This window comes from Acanthopagrus latus, chromosome 8 (assembly GCF_904848185.1).
Source record: "Acanthopagrus latus isolate v.2019 chromosome 8, fAcaLat1.1, whole genome shotgun sequence".
Lineage (NCBI taxonomy): Eukaryota > Metazoa > Chordata > Actinopteri > Spariformes > Sparidae > Acanthopagrus > Acanthopagrus latus.
In genome coordinates this window covers 22,113,789-22,137,330 of record NC_051046.1, presented here as the reverse complement: position 1 = coordinate 22,137,330, position 23,542 = coordinate 22,113,789, and the positions used below count along the sequence as shown (strand labels likewise).

General features: G+C 43.3%; 1 protein-coding gene across 1 annotated transcript in view; it reads right to left on the bottom strand.

Moving 5' to 3' along the window:
* The window catches only part of fgd4a (FYVE, RhoGEF and PH domain containing 4a), an 84,425-nt gene that overhangs the window by 54,263 nt on the left and 6,620 nt on the right, over positions 1–23,542 (bottom strand). The gene's annotated exons all lie outside the window — the stretch shown is intronic.

The following is a 23,542-nucleotide window of genomic DNA, read 5'->3' as shown; positions in this document are numbered from 1 at the left end:
GTATACAGACTGCAAGAAGAAGACCTCCAGAGGACTGCAGCAACAATAAGGGAAGTAATGTTTCCTTTAATTCTCAACTTTCACTTCAAATGTTTACATCAGTCTTTCGAACCTGTAACTAATTTGTCTTTTCAGTCTGGCAAAATGTATACAGACTACAGGAAGAAGACCTCCAGAGGACTGCAGCAACAATAAGGGAAGTAATGTTTCCTTTAATTCTCAACTTTCACTTCAAATGTTTCCATCAGTCTTTTGAACCTGTAACTAATTTATGTCTTTTCAATCTGGCAAAATGTATACAGACTACAGGAAGAAGACCTCCAGAGGACTGCAGCAACAATAAGGGAAGTAATGTTTCCTTTAATTCTCAACTTTCACTTAAAATGTTTACATCAGTCTTTCGAACCTGTAACTAATTAATGTCCTTTAAATCTAACAAAAGTGATCCAGGAAGAAGACCTCCAGAGGACTGCAGCAAAAATAAGGGAAGTAATACTGTTTTCTCTTCAAATGTTCACACGATGATTTTGAACTAATTCGTGTCTCACTCTCCACTGAAGAGACAACAACTCTCAGACTCAGGATGAAGACCTCCAGGAAGAAGGCCTCCTGTGCTTGTTTTTTGGAGAGAAATAAATGTCATCTCTGTTACAAGATGTCGGTGTATGCCTGTTGAATTATTATTTGCAAGTTTAGTTTTAGTTTTTAACAATGAAAAGATGAAGACGCTGAGAATGAATGGTAGGTGGTGAAATGAACACGTTGTAGCATTGCATTGTAGTATCATACCTTTGACAATCCTGATTTCCCATTGACAGTGAATGGGGCTGAGTGAAAAAAAATGAAACTTTGTTTTTCAGACATCGACATCTCTGGCATACTTTAACCTGGACACACCATTCGAAGTTTAAAATGTAGATACAAGTCCAAATTATCAATGTGGGATTCAACTTTTTTGGTAGCTTTCATAGTTTTTTCGACCCGGGGCAAAGCGCACAGCCCACTCTCGCGATTCCCCGGCGGGGAATTGTCTAGTGTTTATTTTGCAATCCACTTTACAATGAGAGCTCTTTTTTCTGTCGCTAACTCGTCCCACACCGTTGAGCGCACACAAACAAACAATATGTCAAAACGTGCGGTTCGATCTGACTCGGTATGCTATCATTCAGTTTTTAAGAATATCAATTTTTCGCGACGTAAAACGCGAAAAACTGCCAAACATTTCCCATAAGGAATGAATGGGACGTTGTAAAAAAGTCGCAAATCTGCAACGTTTTTCAAACATCCCCTGCTCTGGCATACATTCACCTAGAAACACCATTCAAACTTTAAAATTTCGGCACAAATCCTGTTTATTAGAGGTGTCTTCAACTTTTTTCTTATACTGTGTAGTTTTTGAATGCTGGCCCTTGAAAGATGGTAAGGGAAATTTTCTCTTTAGATGACGCTCCCAGCCACAAATTTCACTCAAAAACAGTGAAATTTTCCAGAGTTGTAGCCAAACTTGTCTTCTTTCTCCCAATGTGTCTATTTTCTCGGTGGGATTCACGGTTTTAGAATTATCGGCCCCTAACCAACAAGAGTAGGTCTCAACTGTCCCATTAACTCCATTGTAAATCGGGAAGAGGATTTGCAAAACTGCACCCTTCTCTAACTCGCTCCTGTTGCCACATTTCTCAAAGTGGGACCACGAAACTTGGTGACTGTGTTAATTAAGGCCATTCCCGCTTGATGATGGAGAAATTTTGCTGATACCATGTTTGCTTTTTCGTCACGGGGCAAAGCGCACAGCCCACTCTCGCGATTCCCCGGCGGGGAATTGTCTAGTAATATTTTTCATCCTCCCGCTCGTTTTTGGCACTTAACTAGTCCCGCACCGTTTGTCGCACCCACACAAAAATATACCAAAACGTGCGTCTCGATCTGACTCGGTATGCTATCATTCAGATTTTTGAAATACGAATTTTTCGCGTCGTAAGACGCGAAAAACTGCGAAAAATTTCCCATAAGGAATGAATGGGACGAGGTCAAAAATGTCGCAAATTTGCAACGTTTTTCAAACATATCCTGCTCGGGTACACATTCGCCTAGAAACACCATTCTAACTTTAAAACGTAGGCACAGGTCTTGTCTATTTAAGTTGTATTTGAACTTTTTTCCTACGATGTATAGTTTTTGAACTCTGACCCTTTAACGACGATGAGTGATTTCGGGAAAATTCAGGGTTTTCAATGAGTGTGTATGGCGGAATGTTCGCGCAGCAGAGTGCAGGAGACCAACTGACAGAGTGAGAGAGGCTCAAAAAAAACCTCAGAAATTTTCTCTTTCCGTGACGATCCCGGCCACAAATTACGCTCAAAAACAGTGATATTTTCCAGAGTTGTAGCCACACTTGTCTTCTCGCTCACAATGTGTCCACTTTTTCGGTCGGATTTACGGTTTTTGAATCATCTGCCTCTGACCGACCAGAGGAGCTCTCACTGGCTCCATTTACTCCAATGTTAATCGGGAAGAGGATTTTCGAAACTGCACCCTTTTTCAACTCGCTGGCATTTCCACATTTCTGACACCAGGACCATGAAACTTGGTGAGCGTGCTCTTTAAGGCATTTCTGGCTTGACCGTGAAAAAATTTTGCTGCTATCATATACGGTTTTGAAGATATGGCACCGGTTTGACGTCCTGCATGTGAGGCTGAAAGGGCTGAGAAATTAGCTGCACCAGTCCGTTACCGGGGGTGGTCGGCAACGATCACCGTGGCAGCCGAGATCAGCTGGGCCAGCACAGACAGTCTGTCTCTCTCTCTCTATCTGTCTGTGTCTTTCTGTCTCTCTCTCTCTCTCTCTCTCTCTCTCTCTATCTTTCTACCTGTCTGTCTGTCTGTCTCTCTCTCTCTTTCTACCTGTCTGTCTGTCTGTCTGTCTCTCTCTCTCTTTCTACCTGTCTGTCTGTCTGTCTCTCTCTCTCTCTGTCTGTCTGTCTATCTCTCTCTATCTGTCTGTCTCTGTCTCTCTCTACCTGTCTGTCTCTTTCTCTCTCTCTCTTTCTATCTGTCTGTCTGTCTGTCTCTCTCTCTCTCTATCTGTCTGTCTCTCTCTCTCTCTATCTGTTTGTCTCTCTCTCTATCTGTCTGTCTGTCTCTCTCTATATATATCTCTGTATCTGTCTGTCTGCCTCTCTCTCTATCTCTCTCTCTCTCTCTATCTGTCTGTCTCTGTCTTTCTCTCTGTCTGTCTCTGTTTCTCTTTATCTATCTGTTTGTCTCTCTTTCTACCTGTCTGTCTCTGTCTGTCTCTCTCTCTCTGTCTGTCTGTCTGTCTGTCTGTCTCTCTCTCTCTTTCTGTCTGTCTCTGTCTCTCTATCTGCCTGTGCGCACAAACAAACAATACATCACAATGTGCAGCTCGATCTGACTCGTTATGCTATCATTCAGTTCTTCAGAATATCAATTTTTCGCGTCTTACGAATGGGACGAAGTCAAAAAAGTCGCAAATCTCCTGCTCTGGCATACGTTGACCTAGACACACCATTCGAACTACCAAATGTAGATAAAACTCCAAATTATCAACGTGATGTCATACTTTTGCCTTAGCTTTCATAGTTTTTTCGACCCGGGGCAAAGCGCACAGCCCACTCTCGCGATTCCCCGGCGGGGAATTGTCTAGTAATAATAATAATAATATTTTTCATCCTCCCGCTCGTTTTTGGCAGCTAACTAGTCCCGCACCGTTTGTCGCACACAAACAAAAAATATATCAAAACGTGCGTCTCGATCTGACTCGGTATGCTATCATTCAGATTTTTGAAATCTGAATTTTTCGCGTCGTAAGACGCGAAAAACTGCGAAAAATTTCCCATAAGGAATGAATGGGACGGGGTCAAAAACGTCGCAAATCTGCAACGTTATTCAAACATCTCCTGCTCTGGCATACGTGCGCCTAGAAACACCATTCCAACTTTAAAACGTAGGCACAAGTCTCGACTATTTAAGTTGTATTTGAACTTTTTTCCTACGATGTATAGTTTTTGAACTCTGACCCTTTAACGATGATGAGTGATTTGGGGAAAATTCAGGGTTTTCAATGAGTGTGTATGGCGGAATGTTCGCGCAGCAGAGTGCAGGAGACCAACTGACAGAGTGAGAGAGACTCAAAAAAAACCTCAGAAATTTTCTCTTTCCGTGACGATCCCGGCCACAAATTACGCTCAAACACAGTGATATTTTCCAGAGTTGTAGCCACACTTGTCTTCTCTCTCACAATGCGTCCACTTTTTCGGTCGGATTTACGGTTTTTGAATCATCTGCCTCTGACCGACCAGAGGAGCTCTCACTGGCTCCATTCACTCCAATGTTAATCAGGAAGAGGTTTTTCGAAACTGCACCCTTTTTGAGATCGCTCCCGTTACCACATTTCTGACACAAGGACCACGAAACTCGGTGAGCTTGTTCTTTAAGGCATTTCTGGCTTGACCGTGAAAAAATTTTGCTGCTATCATGTACGGTTTTGAAGATATGGCACCGGTTTGACGTCCTGCATGTGAGGCTGAAAGGGCTGAGTAATTAGCTGCACCAGTCCGTTACCGGGGGTGGTCGGCAACGATCACCGTGGCAGCCGAGATCAGCTGGGCCAGCACAGACAGTCTGTCTCTGTCTCTCTCTACCTGTCTGTCTATTTCTCTCTCTCTCTTTCTATGTGTCTGTCTGTCTCTCTCTCTCTCTATCTGTCTGTCTCTCTCTCTCTCTATCTGTTTGTCTCTCTCTATCTATCTGTCTGTCTCTTTCTCTCTCTATATATATATATCTCTGTATCTGTCTGTCTGCCTCTCTCTCTCTCTCTCTCTCTCTCTCTATCTTTCTACCTGTCTGTCTCTCTCTCTCTCTCTCTCTTTCTACCTGTCTGTCTGTCTGTCTCTCTCTCTCTCTCTCTGTCTCTCTCTCTCTATCTGTCTGTCTCTGTCTCTCTCTACCTGTCTGTCTCTTTCTCTCTCTCTCTTTCTATCTGTCTGTCTGTCTGTCTCTCTCTCTCTATCTGTCTGTCTCTCTCTCTCTCTATCTGTTTGTCTCTCTCTCTATCTGTCTGTCTCTCTATATATATATATATATATATCTGTATCTGTCTGTCTGCCTCTCTCTCTCTCTCTCTCTCTCTCTCTGTCTGTCTCTGTCTTTCTCTCTGTCTGTCTCTGTTTCTCTTTATCTATCTGTTTGTCTCTCTTTCTACCTGTCTGTCTCTGTCTCTATCTGTCTGTTTATTTTACAATCCACTGTACATTGAGAGCCAGTTTTTCTGTCGCTAACTCGCCCCACACCGTTGAGCACACACAAACAAACAATACATCAAAACGTGCAGCTCGATCTGACTCGGTATGCTATCATTCAGTTTTCCAGAATATCAATTTTTCGTGTCGTAAGACGCGAAAAACTACCAAACATCTCCCATAAGGAATGAATGGGACAAGGTAAAAAAAAGTCGCAAATCTTCAACATTTTTCAAACATCTCCTGCTCTGGCATACGTTGTCCTAGACACACCATTCAAACTTTAAAATGTAGATAAAACTCCAAATTATCCACGTGATATCATACTTTAGCCTTAGCTTTCGTAGTTTTTTCGTCACGGGCCAAAGCGCACAGCCCACTCTCGCGATTCCCCGGCGGGGAATTGTCTAGTGTTTATTTTACAATCCACTGTACAGTGAGAGCCATTTTTTCTGTCGCTAACTCGTCCCACACCGTTGAGTGCACACAAACAAACAATACATCAAAACGTGCGGTTCGATCTGACTCGGTATGCTATCATTCAGATTTCCAAAATATCAATTTTTCACGTCGTAAGACGTGAAAAACTGCCAAACATTTCCCATAAGGAAAGAATGGGACGAGGTAAGAAAAGTCGCAAAACTTCAACGGTTTTCAAGATTTCAAAAGCCGACATCTCTGGCATACGTTGACCCAGACACACCATTCAAACTTTAAAATGTAGATACAAGTCCAAATTATCAATGTGGGATTCAACTTTTGCTTTAGCTTTCAGGGTTTTTTCATCACGGGGCAAAGCGCACAGCCCACTCTCGCGATTCCCCGGCGGGGAATTGTCTAGTAATAATAATATTTTTCATCCTCCCGCTCGTTTTTGGCAGCTAACTAGTCCCGCACCGTTTGTCGCACACAAACAAAAAATATATCAAAACGTGCGTCTCGATCTGACTCGGTATGCTATCATTCAGATTTTTGAAATTCGAATTTTTCGCGTCGTAAGACGCGAAAAACTGCGAAAAATTTCCCATAAGGAATGAATGGGACGGGGTCAAAAACGTCGCAAATCTGCAACGTTATTCAAACATCTCCTGCTCTGGCATACATGCGCCTAGAAACACCATTCCAACTTTAAAACGTAGGCACAAGTCTCGACTATTTAAGTTGTATTTGAACTTTTTTCCTACGATGTATAGTTTTTGAACGCTGACCCTTTAACGATGATGAGTGATTTCGGGAAAATTCAGGGTTTTCAATGAGTGTGTATGGCGGAATGTTCGCGCAGCAGAGTGCAGGAGACCAACTGACAGAGTGAGAGAGCCTCAAAAAAACACTCAGAAATTTTCTCTTTCCGTGACGATCCCGGCCACAAATTATGCTCAAAAACAGTGATATTTTCCAGAGTTTTAGCCACACTTGTCTTCTCTCTCACAATGTGTCCGCTTTGTCGGTCGGATTTACGGTTTTTGAATTATCTGCCTCTGACCGACCAGAGTAGCTCTCACTTCCTCCATTCACTCCAATGTTAATCGCGAAGAGGATTTTCGAAACTGCACCCTTTTTCAACTCGCTCGTGTTACCACATTTCGGACACGAGGACCACGAAACGTGGTGAGCGTGTTCTTTAAGGGATTTCTGGCTTGATCGTGAAAAAATTTTGGTGCTATCATGTATGGTTTTGAATATATAGCACCAGTTTGACGTCCTGCATGTGAGGCTGAAAGGGCTGAGAAACAGCAGTCCCAGTCCGTTACCGGGGAGCAGGGGGGGGGGTCGGCAACGATCACCGTGGCAACCGAGATCAGCTGGGCCAGCACAGACAGTCTGTCTGTCTCTCTCTCTCTATCTCTCTCTATCTTTCTCTGTCTCTGTCTTTGTCTCTCTCTCTCTCTCTCTCTCTCTCTCTATCTGTCTGTCTCTCTCTCTCTCTCTCTCTCTCTCTCTTTCTCTGTCTCTGTCTTTGTCTCTCTCTCTCTCTCTCTCTCTCTGTCTGTCTTTCTCTGTCTATCTGTCTGTCTCTCTCTGCCTGTCTTTCTCTCTCTCTCTCTCTTTATTTGTCTCTCTCTCTCTCTCTCTATCTGTCTATCTCTCTCTCTACCTGTCTGTCTGTCTCTTTCTCTCTCTACCTGTCTCTCTCTCTCTCTCTCTCTCTCTACCTGTCTATCTCTCTCTCTCTCTCTCTCTCTACCTGCCTATCTCTCTCTCTCTATCTGTCTGTCCATACATATATCTCTCTCTCTCTGTCAGTCTATGCATATATCTCTCTTTATCTGTCTGTCTCTATCTGTCTGTCTCTCTCTCTCTCTCTCTATCTGACTGTCTGTCTCTCTCTATCTGTCTCTCTCTATCTCTCTCTATCTATCTGTCTCTTTCCCATAAGGAATGAATGGGACGGGGTCAAAAACGTCGCAAATCTGCAACGTTATTCAAACATCTCCTGCTCTGGCATACGTGCGCCTAGAAACACCATTCCAACTTTAAAACGTAGGCACAGGTCTCGTCTATTTAAGTTGTATTTGAACTTTTTTCCTACGATGTATAGTTTTTGAACTGTGACCCTTTAACGATGATGAGTGATTTTGGGAAAATTCAGGGTTTTCAATGAGTGTGTATGGCGGAATGTTCGCGCAGCAGAGTGCAGGAGACCAACTGACAGAGTGAGAGAGGCTCAAAAAAAACCTCAGAAACTTTCTCTTTCCGTGACGATCCCGGCCACAAATTACGCTCAAAAACAGTGATATTTTCCAGAGTTGTAGCCACACTTGTTTTCTCTCTCACAATGTGTCCGCTTTTTCGGTCGGATTTACGGTTTTTGAATTATCTGCCTCTGACCGACCAGAGTAGCTCTCACTGGCTCCATTTACTCCAATGTTAATCGGGAAGAGGATTTTCGAAACTGCTCCCTTTTTCCAACTCGCTCGCGTTTCCACATTTCTGACACGAGGACCACGAAACTTGGTGAGCGTGTTCTTTAAGGGATTTCTGGCTTGATCGTGAAAATTTTTTGCCCCTATCATGTATGGTTTTGAATATATAGCACCAGTTTTACGTCCTGCATGTGAGGCTGAAAGGGCTGAGAAACAGCAGTCCCAGTCCGTTACCGGGGGGCAGGGGGGGGGTCGGCAACGATCACCGTGGCAACCGAGATCAGCTGGGCCAGCACAGACAGTCTGTTTGTCTCTCTCTCTCTCTCTCATTATCTGTTTGTTTATCTCTCTCTATCTGTCTATGTCTATCTCTCTCTCTCTCTCTCTACCTGTCTATCTCTCTCTCTCTATCTACCTGTCTATCTCTCTCTCACTATCTACCTGTCTATCTCTCTCTCTCTATCTACCTGTCTATCTCTCTCTCTCTCTATCTGTGTGTCCATACATATCTCTCTCTCTCTCTATCTGTCTGTCTGTCTTTCTCGGTCTGTCTGTCTGTCTCTGTCTCTCTATCTGTCTGTCTCTATCTGTCTGTCTCTTTCTCTCGCTCTCTCTCTGTCTGTCTGTCTCTATCTGTTTTTCTCTCTCTCTCTCTTTCTCTGTCTTTCTCTCTCTCTATCTGTCTGTCTGTCTGTCTCTGTCTATCTGTCTGTCTGCCTCTCTCTCTCTCTCTCTCTCTATCTGTCTGTCTGTCTGTCTGTCTGTCCCTCTATCTCTGTTTATTTTACAATCCACTGTACATTGAGAGCCAGTTTTTCTGTCGCTAACTCGTCCCACACCGTTGAGCACACACAAACAAACAATACATCAAAACGTGCGGTCCGATCTGACTCGTTATGCTATCATCCAGTCTTCAGGACATCAATTTTTCGCGTTGTAAGACGTTGACCTAGACACACCATTCAAACTATAAAATGTAGATAAAACTCCAAATTATCAACGTGATGTCATACTTTTGCCTTAGCTTTCATAGTTTTTTCGACCCGGGGCAAAGCGCACAGCCCACTCTCGCGATTCCCCGGCGGGGAATTGTCTAGTTATATCTAATTATTTGCTAATTATTTTTTATTATCTCACACTTTAAGCCAGACAAATTACCAGAAGTCTAACACAGGCTAAATATAGCTTGATTTACCTGTCACCTTGTCATAAGTAATTATCTACATGGTTTCCCCACAACAGATACCCTGCATATCTAAAATGTTTTAAGGTGGCTGCACCCACAATGACAGATCCACTTGTGTGGCAACACCTGTGTGTTGTTTCTGTCTTAAAACTAACACTTCCCCCAGCATCTGTTTTTCTCAGCAGTTCATCTCCAGTCTCGTATCGGAAACCAAAACAAACTGTATTTTATTGATGTTACCAAGCTACCTGGCTGTTGAACAAAAAAACAAAAAAAACAAAAAAAAAAGCAGTACCTGTGTGTGGGTGTATTCCTCTCCAGTACAGCTGGGTTTTCCCCCACCAGTCAAACACATAGTGCTTATCCATCTCAGAGTGTCCCTTCAAGATTAGTTTTATCAGTATCTTCAAGGAAATTGCAGCCCGTTCTTCAGAGACAAGTTCCCCCCGTCAGCTGGTAACATGCTAACTGGTATTTACCCATCAAACCCTCAGAGTGCCTTCTCCGTCACTGTACAAACCGGTTCCCTAGAAACCAGAGTCACCAGGTGTGGGAGCGAATGGGAGCGAATGGGAGGGAGGGAGGGAGGGAGGAGGGTGAGGTTGTCCTTCAAGATGTTGATTCACGGTCACTTTTAACCATTTCCATAATAGTGTTTCGCTAGCACTCAAGGACAAAGTTACCCACAGGGTGGGAGGAGGGAAACTGGGGTGAAGAGGCAAACCAAAGGAGGGCGGGGGAGAAAAATCGCTGCTATCACTGGTGAGGAAAGGTAGAGGAAGAAAGGAGAGGAAGTGAAGATGGAGAAGTGAGTGAGATACAGATTAACGAGCCATAACAGTTAATATTTAACCATCTGCAGGCCTGACACATGCTCTGACATCCCATTATTAAACACATTTTTACCATGATGAAACACGCTCCCACCCAATTTTGTGCTCTCGTGCCAGTGCTGCAAACCCCCCAAAGCCCAATTTCAACCTAATCTCAAACCTGATATACTGCTGCAGAAATGGATGTTGCACGAAGTGATTCTGAAATTAAAAAATCTAAATCACAGAGGGGCATCTGTGCTTATCACCTTACAATAATGATAAGAGATGGATACTTTTAAATATATATATATATATGAAAAGAACAGTTTCAGTCCATAAGGACACTAGGATTCAAAGTAACCCTGGCCTCATTTGCATGGCTGCCCTAGATTGAGATAACTACCATTCAAATGTGACTCATAAATAATGCAAAGGGGCAGAATGTATTAATATGCCAAGTCACACCCCTTTAATCACACAGAGTTTCATGCTGGTGATAATGTGTGTGTCCCCACGCGTATGTGTGTGAGCACATGTCTGAGGTTTCCATGCCTGACACAGTGGAGATTGGCTATTGAATGAGACCAGATGCGTCTGTCTCTCTCTCTCCTCCTCCTCCTCCTCCTCTCTTGTCCCTCCATAATGGACAATTACCAAAAGAGTTATGGTTTTCTGCCACAAACATAATAGAGTGAAAATTAAAAGGCCTTGTAAGGCTTTTATGTGGCCAAGGCAACCAGATGAGACCCCCGTCTCCAGCTCACTTTACTTGAAATCTACTGTTTCAGCTCTGTGATCGTTCTTGTACAAAAGAATGAGCCAATCAGCGAAGCCTTTCAAGCATATTTTCTGGTTCCCTGTTGGACAAATATAATCCAATATTCACTATTCTGTAAGTTTTTGTTTTGGTCTCCACAAACTCCAGAGAGAAATCTCAGACTCTTTGGCTGCGTTATGCTTCACTGTGTTCACCAAGCTAGCTGCTTAACTTTATATGTCTGCTGTTTGTTACTGGGCAGGTAGCAGTGAGTTTTGGAGCTCTGTAGCTGAAAGCTGCCCGTCACACCACAAATGCTGGTTAAAATTGAGTGTGAACCAATGCATGAGAAATGCAAACAATGAATCAGGAGATAATTCTCTGAGGCTTTATTACTGCAATCGACCCATTTTACACATTAGCAGCCATGCGACAGACTGATTGATCAATTGGAAATACAACAATATTGATTATAGTCACTATAAAGCAGTATTTATTGATGTCTTGGGCCAACTGCATAACACAACACTGATATATTGTCTCACAGCCGCAGCTCCAATGGAAATAGCTGGGTCTTTGGCTGCAAACTGCAATTCTTCCATGGCTTGTCTGGGCTTTGTTGCTGAAATCAAGCAGTGTGTTTTGGATAGGAATATGATGAGAGCGAACCTAAATAGTACGGGATGAAAAACCAAAACCATAAGCTCAAAGACGCTAAATTGCCTCATAGAGCCGAGGGAAACAGTAAAATCTGACCATTATTAATAGCAAAGTAGTGAATTCTGAGGCTTTAACATTACCATTTTTTTGTTAAATACTGGATATTTTGACCTTGTCAGGCCTCAAAAATGCTCTTATGATGACATTTTTGATAAGTTTTGAATAAATCTGAACTATGGACTATGTGTACTATCGGTACACTGTGTTCTCCTTCGCTCTTCCTTACATTCCACTTAAACGTTTGCCTCACAAATTCGTACATCGTGTGCAGACGCTGTCCATCTACTTTCTGGAACCCAGCATGTTTCTTACATGGCCCCAGCGTGTGAACATAAGCTTTTAGCATGATCTGAACATGCTCACCGGACCATGCCTAATGAGGGCAGACGACTGGGAGTGCTGTGATCCTGAACCCGAACGGTGCACCCCCCGCGCGTTAAATGCTTCCTGTCTGTACCTCAGGGAACACATAAAGAAAGAGAGATGGACTTGCTGTATGTTTCTTGTTTGTCATTGTAGTGATAATAACCATTCAGAGGAGGGTAGCCATGACTAAATACAGAAACGTGCTCTGGATATCAGATGGCAGACATATTTAATTCCATAACAAATACAAGCAGGTATGAAACATTAATGAATGAAGCTGGGGGAAGAGTCCTACGATTGAGATCCAAACACTCTCACAGAGATAGTGGATTCTGTGGCCACTGGGCACTGAAAAGAGGATTGATTGTTGGAACTAGACTATGCGATAGCATCGACAGGCGGTCATTCTCTCCTCCTCTATCTCTCTCACTTCCTCTCTTTCACCGTACCTTTTTTTCTTTTCTCTTCCAGCCTGCTGTCTCTTTCTCTCTCACCTCATATTCCCTCTATCTCCCCCTCCAACCCCCCTGTGACCTGCCTGTATACCTTGGAAAACAGATCACAGCTGCTGGGCAGGAGCTCCCAAATGTGTCAATCAATATTCCTGTCCGCCCAATCACCACGTCTGACTGGGCCCCAGCAGACCGGACTGTTCATAAATGGACAACGGCGCTCATTCACAGCATGCTCTTTTATGATAAGACTGAACCAAATGGATTTGAAATGTCTCACAGATTAGGAGCAGATATGTGAAAGTGACCTATATCCAGCATAAAAGACCATTACTCTTTTGGTGTGTAACAAACACACTAAAAGAGCACAAACACACACACACACACACACACACACACACACACAACAGTAAACTCACTCACACCAACAGCACTCTCATATTTGTATCAAATCAGTCAAGTTGAACCGTGCAGAGATGCCCCAAGGGTATTTCTTCCTGTAATTGAGCTGTGTTTTCATTAAATGTCCTTGCAGCCACCAGTTTATAATCAAAACATCTCAAGAATCAACCATTCAAATTTCCCATCTGCTCATCAGAAGTAAACCACTTCTGGAACCTAAAAATACAGCCCCATCTCCCAAAATAACCCCATGAGAAATTCTGACAACGTGATGCTCATCAATCAGCGAGTTGTTACTCATCTGATGCTGCTACAACTCACGCTGTTCCAACGACGAAAACAAAGACATGCGCTTGGTCATATTCTAATGCGCTGAGCAAGAGACACCGAGCCACAACAGTGGCCTTGTACACAGGACCAGAGATGGCGCATGACATTTGTGAAAGGTCGCGGTTGACAGATATTGTACAGACATTTCCCGAGCTGATTTCTAACTGTCAAGAGGTGAGTTTGAATCATTGCAGGGATGATTAGGACTTGACTATTTTACTGTTGACACTAAAAAAAAACCCAGTACCATCAAGCACTGCACATGTTGAAGCAGTGCACATGAGGCTTTAGACAGAACACCACTCCATTCACAAGCAGTTTGGTAGTAGACAGGGTGCTCTCTCAGGCTTTTCTCCAAAAAACATGACATGCAAGAAGGGAAGTGTTTGACGCTGATTAAGCAATGTGTTTATGTTCTCTCATGTGAGCTGCAAACGTTAGCATGTGCTCCTCACTTAGCTTTTAACCGACAAGTCAGTGAAAATCCCCACCCATAAAGCCTTCTGTAATGTTCAAACTGAAACATAATGTTTGAGAGTACAAACACTGAAGAGTAGGCTACATCTTCATCATCTCTCAGGTGCCTGTCAAAATATGCCAAGAATTCAAACAGAGTTATGTACGCGTGAAATACGAGTCAAAATTCCCCTCATCATACTTCTTCATTCCTGAGGACTAGGCTAACCAGCTCTCCAATGCGTAACAAATGCAAAGCTGTTACTAAAAAAAAAAAATACAGATATGACGTAATCACCCCAATGCTGATGGAGAGTCGAGAAAGAAATAAAGCTCCACAAAAAGTTTCAGGGGGCAAAACTGGCGTTGCAGCATTCTCCTTAACAACTGAATCAATTGGGGACCTGTTTTAAAAATGAAAAAACAAAAAACAAACAACAAAAAAACAGACAACAGAAAATGGCTCATCTGCCATAATCCAAGTCTCTGGAAGCCCTGAGATCCCAAATGGCCTTTGAAAAACATAAATTATGCCCTTGACGCACGCATGGCTGACCCGCATGAGATGGGGGTGTGTGCTAAGGGCTTTTAGCTTAGCAGCTACAGCGAATACTTGGGTTTAAAATGGGCGTAAAAAAGGTCTTTTTGAATCAATTTGGGAATGCAGCGCTCCCACAGACTTGGGATTACAATAGAAATGCTCCACAAATGTCTTGTGGACTATGAAACTGAGCAGACAATGACTCAATTTACAGTTTTGAATGATCTTATACTTTAATTTTGTTGTGGTCTACTTGGGTATGTAATCATCATCTATTGATGATGCTGACTTGTTGCCTGAGACATGTGACTTCAATCTCTGCCTTCTGGCTTGATCTCATGTGTGTAGCCACCAAGTTTTACAGAGTTCTTCTTTTAAAATGAGGCAGTTATGAAAAGCCAACTAGGCATATGACGTTTCCAAACCCCCTAGTGAAGCTAGTGCTATCTTAATTATCAATCTACAACTGTTAAAACACAGAAAAAGCTGGAATTTCAGTTTGCAAGCCCAAGTATCTTCCTACCTGAGTGGTAAAGCTGCCACAGTCACAGATACTGTACAGATTTACTGTGGGGTATTTAGTGAACCATCAATTCATTTAGCACATCAAAGTTCATATTAAAACACTCCCGATGAATTCTTAATTTGGTCTGTCTTAAATGACTCTTTGTTTATCCCCGTCTATTGATTCCACTGCACTGGAGAAACAGCGAGCAGCAGAGATTCATGCTAGGCACATCGGACTCAATGCATTATGGATGGAGTAAATAGATGCTGAATATAATGCCAATCAAACAGCGTGGGTAAAAAACTTTGCGGCTCAAACGGGATCATTGTGCTCGGTATGAATGAGCCCCTCTGACTGGAGCCACTGGAGCCCATATTCTCAGAGCAGAGCTGGAATGCACAGACAACCCTGCAACCCTGAATGCAGGCCTGCCCGCTGCCAAGATGCTAATGAGGCAGAAAGGGAAAGAGAGACGACCAACATTCAACTCAAAATAAACTTCCTCTTTAGCTGATAAAGCTTGCACTGAAATGATATCCCCTCTTCCTCATTTCTCACACCACGTTTGTCAAAAAAAAAAAATCCTCACTTTAAACCGGATCGGGACTCTCCGTAGCACTCAAGAACTGACTCATCTGCTTTTCTGTATGTCTGCATGCACACGCCCGAGCTCACGCAGCACTTAATCTGACACGTCCCCCTGGAATGAAGTGTCAAACAGCATCAGCATTTCTGCTCTGTGTCTCAGGAGGCTCAGCAGAAAGACGGAGACAGAGTGACGAGACAGCTGCCAAAAACAAAGCCGGCGATGCCTGTGAATGGCAGTGACAGGGCGTTTTTAACTGTAGCATTCAGAGAAAGAGGGGACGAAGGAATGAGCTGTGTAATCCAAGCGAGGAGAGTGAGGAGGCAGGGAAGGTGAGGGGGGAGAATCCTGTGATGACAACGCAGCAGCTGCTGACAGAGACTGGTACAGAGTTGGATACAGAGCACAGAGGACTTATAGCCATGCATGCAGACACACGCACATGAACAGACACCTGCGAAAAAAAAAAAAAATTGCAAGAACAAGCAGAACTTCAGGGTTCTTGGAAGCAGACTGTAAAGTTTGTGTCCTTGTACGTACATCAGCATTCACTGTGGTTGAGGCTGTTTGTGCTTCTTCCTCCTTTCAGCTTCTCTTTAGAAACAAAATGCGCACTAATACATGACTCCTGATGCATATGGCAGGTTCCCTTCAACCCTGAGAAGAACACTGGCTTCATCAGCGTCTGAAAGGGTGATTTTTCTCTGATGAAGCAACACCAAATGGCAACTGTCCATGATGTCTTAAAATTACGACAAAAATCCCCTTCACTGATTCATATTTGAGGCCGCCTCACCTATGAGCTCTTAAACTGCACTTGACTCCCAGTGAGCTTTTGGGATTTGTTGCAGGGACTTCCAGTGGGATCAAACAGAGACCCAACAAGGTGCCTTTTTGGTGTAAGGGCTGCTGAACGCCTGCCTCCATCCCGGCACAAACAGCAGGATCCGATGACACCCCTGCCTGCCTGCCTGCCTGCATGGGAAGCCAGGCTTAGACAGCGGAGGAAGCACTACAGCAAATATATTGCTGCAGATAAAGTTAATGGTTTTAACTGCAGAGATAGCCAGCCAAATGAATTAGAGCAAGTGCACACAGCAGGGAGCTGAAGAGAGTAGATTGAGAGAAAAGCCATGAAGCTATTATTTGTCAGATAATACAAAAAGTCATTATTGCAACTATGTATTATTTTCTAAATAACATTCACAAAGCCATTTTTCCTTGCTCGACGTGAGGAAGACAGAGCGCAGCCACCACAGGCAGTTTGGATTACATCTATCATCAAGAGATTGCATTACCACTGTAATGACAAGGTGACTTAAGTCACAGTTTGCAGTTCACACGCACACGCACGCAGTTGCACCCACACGCACGGACTTGCATATTTTCCCACAGCTCACTGTGGACAGCTGAGGCCGATTACGGCAATCATGGCAAACAGAGTTAACTGAAATCAGCAGCGGTGGCCTCTACGTGCACAGGCGTGTGTTTGTGTGCATGTGAGTTGGAGTGCGTATCCTGAGACAGCCTGCAGCTGAGAGGCTCAGTAAACGCCTTTAAGAAAATTAATAGTCCCCTGCAGCCAAAACAGCTCCCACTGCTCAGGGTACCCCACAGCTCACACACACACAAACACACACACAGCCACCGCTGCCACTCGTATTTACAGCACCCGCCAGAGGAACATGCTGCGGTGAGATCCAGGGTTTGTCTTTTGTGATGTGTGCTCCCCTCTTTGTTAACCATCAGCCTCAGCAGGCGACGTGTGTGTGTGTGTGTGTGTGTGTGCCTGTGTGTGTGTGGAATAGCAAACGGCGTTTCAGTATCTCTGTGGTCACGAACCACCCACATTTTGTCTATCGGCTCCCTGAACCCAACGCCCCACAGCTGCATTGTGCCATCGGTGGATACAGCGCTCCACCGCTGCCTGGTAAACCGGTCTCAAAAGAGAGAAAGCACTAACCTGGGTGGAGGTTGCGTCCCGAGTCCAGTGAAGAAATTAAAATCCACTGCTTGGGGACTGAAGTGAAAGGACCTCTCCCTCCTCTCCCTCCTCTCCCTGTCTCTGCGCTCTGTCGCTCGCACTGGCAGGTTCAGGCTTGTGTTAAACTGCTGCCTCGCTGCATTGGTTGCATCCTCCCTTCCTTCCCTCTCTCTCTCTCTCACACACACACACACACACACAGACACACAGACACACAGACCCACTTGCACGCTCAGTGACAGACCGACTCGCCCTTTCACTCAACCTCCCCTCCTGCTTTCTGTGATGCTTCTCTCTCCTTTCACCCTTTTCCTCATTCCTCTCCGTGCCGATTAAAGATAATCACATTCCAGCGGAGATGGGGCATATGGCGGGGGAAGCGACACACAGCCCACTGAGTAAAGCCCCCTCTGTGTGTGAGTGTGTGTCGCATGGACAATCAGCCCCATTGTGTTGGGCGAGGGGAGGGCCAGTGAGAGGGGAAGAAGCCAATGGCCGTACTCATCTGCTGTCCCTGCTGCTGCTGCTGCCTGCTGCTGCCGGTGGCTACAGCAGATATAGGTGCTGACCGTGATTCATAACAACCCCTTCCAGGAAGAGAGAGTAGGGAGTGACAGTAGAAAGGAGAGGGATGACTAGGAATTGATCTGTAGGAGCCTAAAGAGAAGTGGTTTATAGAATTTTGAGTTATCATTTGTCAGCGTCTCTCTGTGGCTAGTGTGATGTGCTCTGAACTCATTTCTTTCAGGGTCAATAGTGAACAGCACCGTGTAGGTTGGAGGCAGAGGCAGTGAAGCCCACCTACTCTTTTCCCATGACAACCAAATGAGTGGTTACATGGGGGAATATTTACAAAGACAACAGAGGATTGAGTATTCTTTCAATAGAAATCCACATCGTGAAAACAGTAGAGGTCTTTAGACAAGAGGAGGCATTACACTTGACTCATAGTCAAGTGTAATGCCTTGATTCCTCAGGGCACGTCTCTATAGCCGCTTGTGATCCTATTCACCCACGGAAGAACACAAACATATGTGTGTTTGTGTTCTTCCACAGGTGAATGGGCTCTTTGATCCCATGGTTCATTTTTGTCTGTTTTAATTTTGTTTATTGTTATTATAGTTAATAAAACACAGGAAGGCTAAATTCCGGAGCCAGATTCTGGAAAACTTCTAAAGAGGAGTAATGGAAAGCATCCTGACCGGAAACATCACAAACTTGACATTGTTCCTGTCCCCAGGACAGGAAGACTCAACAGCGGGTTATTCAAACTGCCCAGAACATCACTAGTACTATCTACAGAATAACAGTGACATCTGTGAAGTGAGATGTCTGCACAGAGCCCAAAGGATACTGAAAGACAAAACCCACCAAGGCCACAGACAGTTCACCCTGCCGCCACCTGGCAAGAGATACAGAAGTGTCCGCTGCCGTAACACCAGAGACATCCCAGTTCATCCTCAACTCCTCAACTCTAAAACAGGTGAAGCACAAACTACTCAAACATTGTTTTGTTTTTATAAACCCTTGAGTCTCAAGAAAATATAGTAAATCTTCCTTGTTACTCAAATGTAAATGATTAATACAAACGTGATTTCTTTTTAGTGCTGATTAGCAAATGTTAGTGTGCTAACACGCTAAACTAAGACTGTGAGCATGGTAAACATTATAACCGCGAAAGATCATTGTCAAAACATTACCATTAAGTGAGCATGAGAACAGCCTCACAGAGTTGCTAACATTGCTGTAGAATTTCCTCTGGGATCAATAAAGTATCTATCTATCTATCTATCTATCTATCTATCTATCTATCTATCTATCTAGACAGTTTTCTTTATTGCGTAGGTCAAATCTGAAAAGCACATTATGTCATTTCTGCCATTCGGAGTCCCTCAGGCCAAAACAAAACAAAAGATGTAGACTAAGTAGTGTGGGATCATGGGAGTTGTTGCAGTTATTGTTAAGCAACCACCATTACTAATAAACATCAGCATGAAGCTGGCTCAAATGTCCAAGGACAGGGTAATGTTTAAAGTTTTATTCATGTTATGTTTAGTCTTACTCTCAGGCTGGGACATTTTAATGCAGATATTCTCTCGATATATCGATGTATCTTTAAGACATTAATGTTTTATGCTTTCAAGTCTCAAGTGACTTCAAGCAGGTCAGGTCCATTTTAAGTCTCAAGCCTGAGTCTGAGTCAAGTCTCAAATGTACAGGTCTTGCGAAAGCCTCTAAAATGTCTCATTTTGGGAACTAACCTTTTTTTTTTTTTTTTAGCTTGATGACTGTGCACTTCATATTTTGGGTTTTGGCCTGATTTCATAAGCTGAAGTAGTTAAATGTGTCATAAACCCATAGAGAAACGATATCGCTTCCAGTTGAGGTACAAATGGATTTCACATTAATAGCTTTGTGGTACTGGAAGAGTCTTTTCATAATTAGACGTTGTATGATTAGAAATAGTCATTTGACATGCTGAAATCTCATGCTTTAGCTAGCTTCAGGCTGTTTGTAGCATTTCATCATTCGTTTGCTTGCATATTTCATCGCAGACTGTTTTCCCTCCGGTGGGCGTGGTTCAGAGTATGACGCGTCACGCTCTGTCTCGATTCTATCCGCGAATGCCTGCTCATTGGCAGAATACGGCGCACTACCAGGCAGGGAGATCTTAGCTGTGGTTGGCTGGAGCGGTTGAAGTGTTGACGGGGTGAGAAAGAGCTCTCAGTTGTTGTCATACCGTCAAACCTGTCCGCGAAAAAAATGACCTACAGGCACCGCTAAGTGTTACTGCAGCGAACAGTGAGAGACGTGTTGCTTTCGCAAGCTGTGTGAAGAGGAAACATACATGCACACACACCTCGGGCATCCAGCTAATAAGACACTGTGTTTGTGTCAAGGAGCTGCACTCCGTCCATCACGTTTCTAATTCAGACTGGCAGCCACCACAGTCCTGACCTCCTTTCTGTTATCCCCTCTGTCATCGCATTTATCTCGTCTTTGTGTCCTTTTAACCTTACTGCACACTTGAATCACCCATTTTTTAACCTGTTCTACTGATCTATGACTTCTTATGTTTTACCACAGCTGGAAATTCAGTGTGGAGCTGGCGATCCTCTGTACAACACCCGCTTTGTTGTTAACCCTGCATAAGCAGTCCCAGACACAGATGCTCATGAAAATGAAATCCTCTCAGTTACACGAAACGACCATTCACGCACGTTCAGTCCCACGCACACCTTGATACAGTGTGAGTCTGTGCAGACCTCATTACGCAACGCGGTGATTAGTGACCGGAAGGCAGGAGGGAGCAATAACTGTATCCAGACCTCACCATCAGCAGCGGTACGTGAGCCTTTGTGGACTGTGTGTGCGTGTAAACCACATACGGGAAATCAGGGTGCTACAGAAATAACTGTACGCTTCCTGAATATTAACTGCCAAGCCACTGCCACCAACGGGGTCAGTGCTGCTGCTCTGTGCTCACAGAGTCTGCAGCCACACACTCACACAAAACAGTCAAACAAAAGGCTGAAAAATCAAACAGATGGATTAGTTTAGACATTCAGGATTGGAAGGAAACCAGGTTTGGACAAGTTACTTGAAAAAAGTCATAAAAAAAATCATAATTACCAATTATGACTTCAAAAGTTTACATTATTTTGTGAATAAATCAAGAGAGCTAAACTTGTTTGTCAAATATTCAACACAAGTAGTAATAGAAAACAAGACGTTCAGGTTAAACAAGTGGGCAGCCTACAGGTTTTTACACATTATCAACAGCTAACGTTAGTTTAGACCTGGTAACTGACTGCCTGCAGCACCTCGGAAGTCCTAGATGTATGTGCAAGCGAAGCTGACACCGACTGACTGGGTGCTGGAAGAAGACACAAGATGTAACATGTGCGAACAACACCGGCTAAGACAGCAAGCAAGCGACCCCTAAATAGTTGACAGTAACCGTGTTCCTCCTGGGATTAGTAAGGGTGAGGAAGTAACAAAGTATCATAATGACTTTTTTGTCATTTTTGTCATTTTTAAAGTCATTTTTGAGACTTAAAGTGAAACTCTCGCCAAAATGCAACCTAGGTTTTTTTTGTGAATGTGGGTCAAACCTTCGTGTAAAAGCATAATTATGACGAAAGAGGCACTTTCAAGATTTGCCACTATTTTTAAAACACTAAGAAGGCTCGACACAACATGAAACTTTGCTTGTGGTATCACCAGGGTCTCTACACATGAACACGAGCATTGAGAACATTGTCTCATTGACCATAAGCTACTGCTAAGTCTTTTTAGTAAACTCTGTGTACACAAACAACTCCCTCTCTCTGGTAGTACATGTTGATGCTTTTCTTTCACATATTGTGTACCCAAAACACTCCGAACCAAACTGTGAATTCTGTGCACTATCACGGCTTCAGTTCATTATGTATATACACTGTAAATCTACATACTGAAATTGTAATGATCCAAGTTCACTTGTTTATTTGTGTTCATGGAGTTTTGCTGACTTTAATTCCATAAAGGAAAGGCTAAGAAAGAAGAAGAAGAAAAGGAGAAAAACTTTAACTGGGGGTTATTCAGGAATCTAATAACACTAGGCACAGTAGTCCAGGACCTAATTAAGCACTACAGTTACTGCCAAACTAAAACTGACAAGTGAGGATATAACAAGAAACCCGCTGCTAACAAGCTCACATTGAATTTATCCTAATGTACCGTCCCTGTCAGCTTTCAACCTAATTGGGGCTAATTTAGTTGAGAACTTGCGGGAATTGTTTCAACATTAGTTAGACCGTTTCAAATTAGTAGCCTGGATGTGACAGCATCGTTCAGCCTCATTTGGATTATTAGGGAAAAAAAAACATGTTGCTCAAAAATATGTACAGAATTATTAGAACTGATGTGAAATAAGAGGATAACATCCGGCTGTTCTGTCGGAGATTCCCATCGGAGAGCTGAGCAGCTTACCATGAAGAATGTCAGGCATCTGTGGCGCTTTGAATATACGAGTATGATGTTGGCAAATCAAACCTCTCAAACACATTCATTGATTATCATAAGCAGAGTGGCCTATTGTTTCCATGGTGATGCTTTACTGAAGTATTGGTTTTCAGACAGTGAGTGATGGGTCTGTTTAAGTATTCTGCATACAGTACGCAATATGAAGTGAGGTGAGCACGCAGGCACATATGCAGTGCCTCACCATCATGACGACAGGCCACAGATCCACAGATTGTATTTACATTATTTCATGCTCAGCGCGTGCACACCGCGCACACCAACGAAAGCAGGAACACACACGGAGGGACGCAATCAAACACTTAATAAGCGCACTGCTGGGCGGCAGATAAGCCCGTCCTCTCCGCATTGCAACCGCAGATCGATCTGTTGTCACACACTGTGAACGTCAGCTTTAAGAATCCTTCCTGCACATACTGCAGACAAACCGGCTAATTTAAAATCCCTCTGTTGGAATCCAGGAAAGATACATCCACATTATGTAAGACCATTGTGTTTTTTGCACCTTGTTTCGGTCAGAATCAAACTCTCCTCTTTACACTCGGGTGACACCGAAGCTCTCGCATGTCCCAGCGTGCAGATGTCCTCATACCTCTGATTGGTCAAAGAAATAAAAGTTTAACCTCTCACTACGCGGTCTGAAGTATAACTGAATTTATCAAATCTCACCAAAATATATTGAAGAATCTAACAAATTAATTATTCAGTTAAGTCTTCCAATCATCTAATTGTTGGGTTTAATTATTGTGACTTCTGTTCCTCACACTCAGACATCCTGCTCTCTTAAGACAAATGATTGTCTTTAATTAAAAAATGTTTTTGGCGAGGGATTAAGGCTAATTTTATTGTGATCCTAATTACATTTCAAAAGAGTTCCTTTTGTGGAGATGGTATTCAGATCGCCCTTCAGCAAAATAGCTGGAGCACAGTGAAAGAGAAACAGTCCAGTCAAACTGTGGGATCTGAAGGACAACAAAATAAGCAGCAATGTTTTTATTATTTAATTTCCTTTTTTGTGGCCTCAATCTACTGGTTTAAATACGTGTTATGGGTGACTATTAAGATCAAATACTGCAAATACTGTCAACTTCCAAATCGGGGTCTAATCAGTCCAAACAGTATGGATTAAATTCTGTTTGGACCCGATTATGCCGGCTTTCATACTGTGAAGGAGTTAATGAAGTTAGCTGCATTTATTGATATTTTGGGAAGTGAGACGAGGTGTAAACACAACACTGACACATTATCATTGATCTGAAGATGAAATGTTCGCAAAAACTGCCTGATTACAC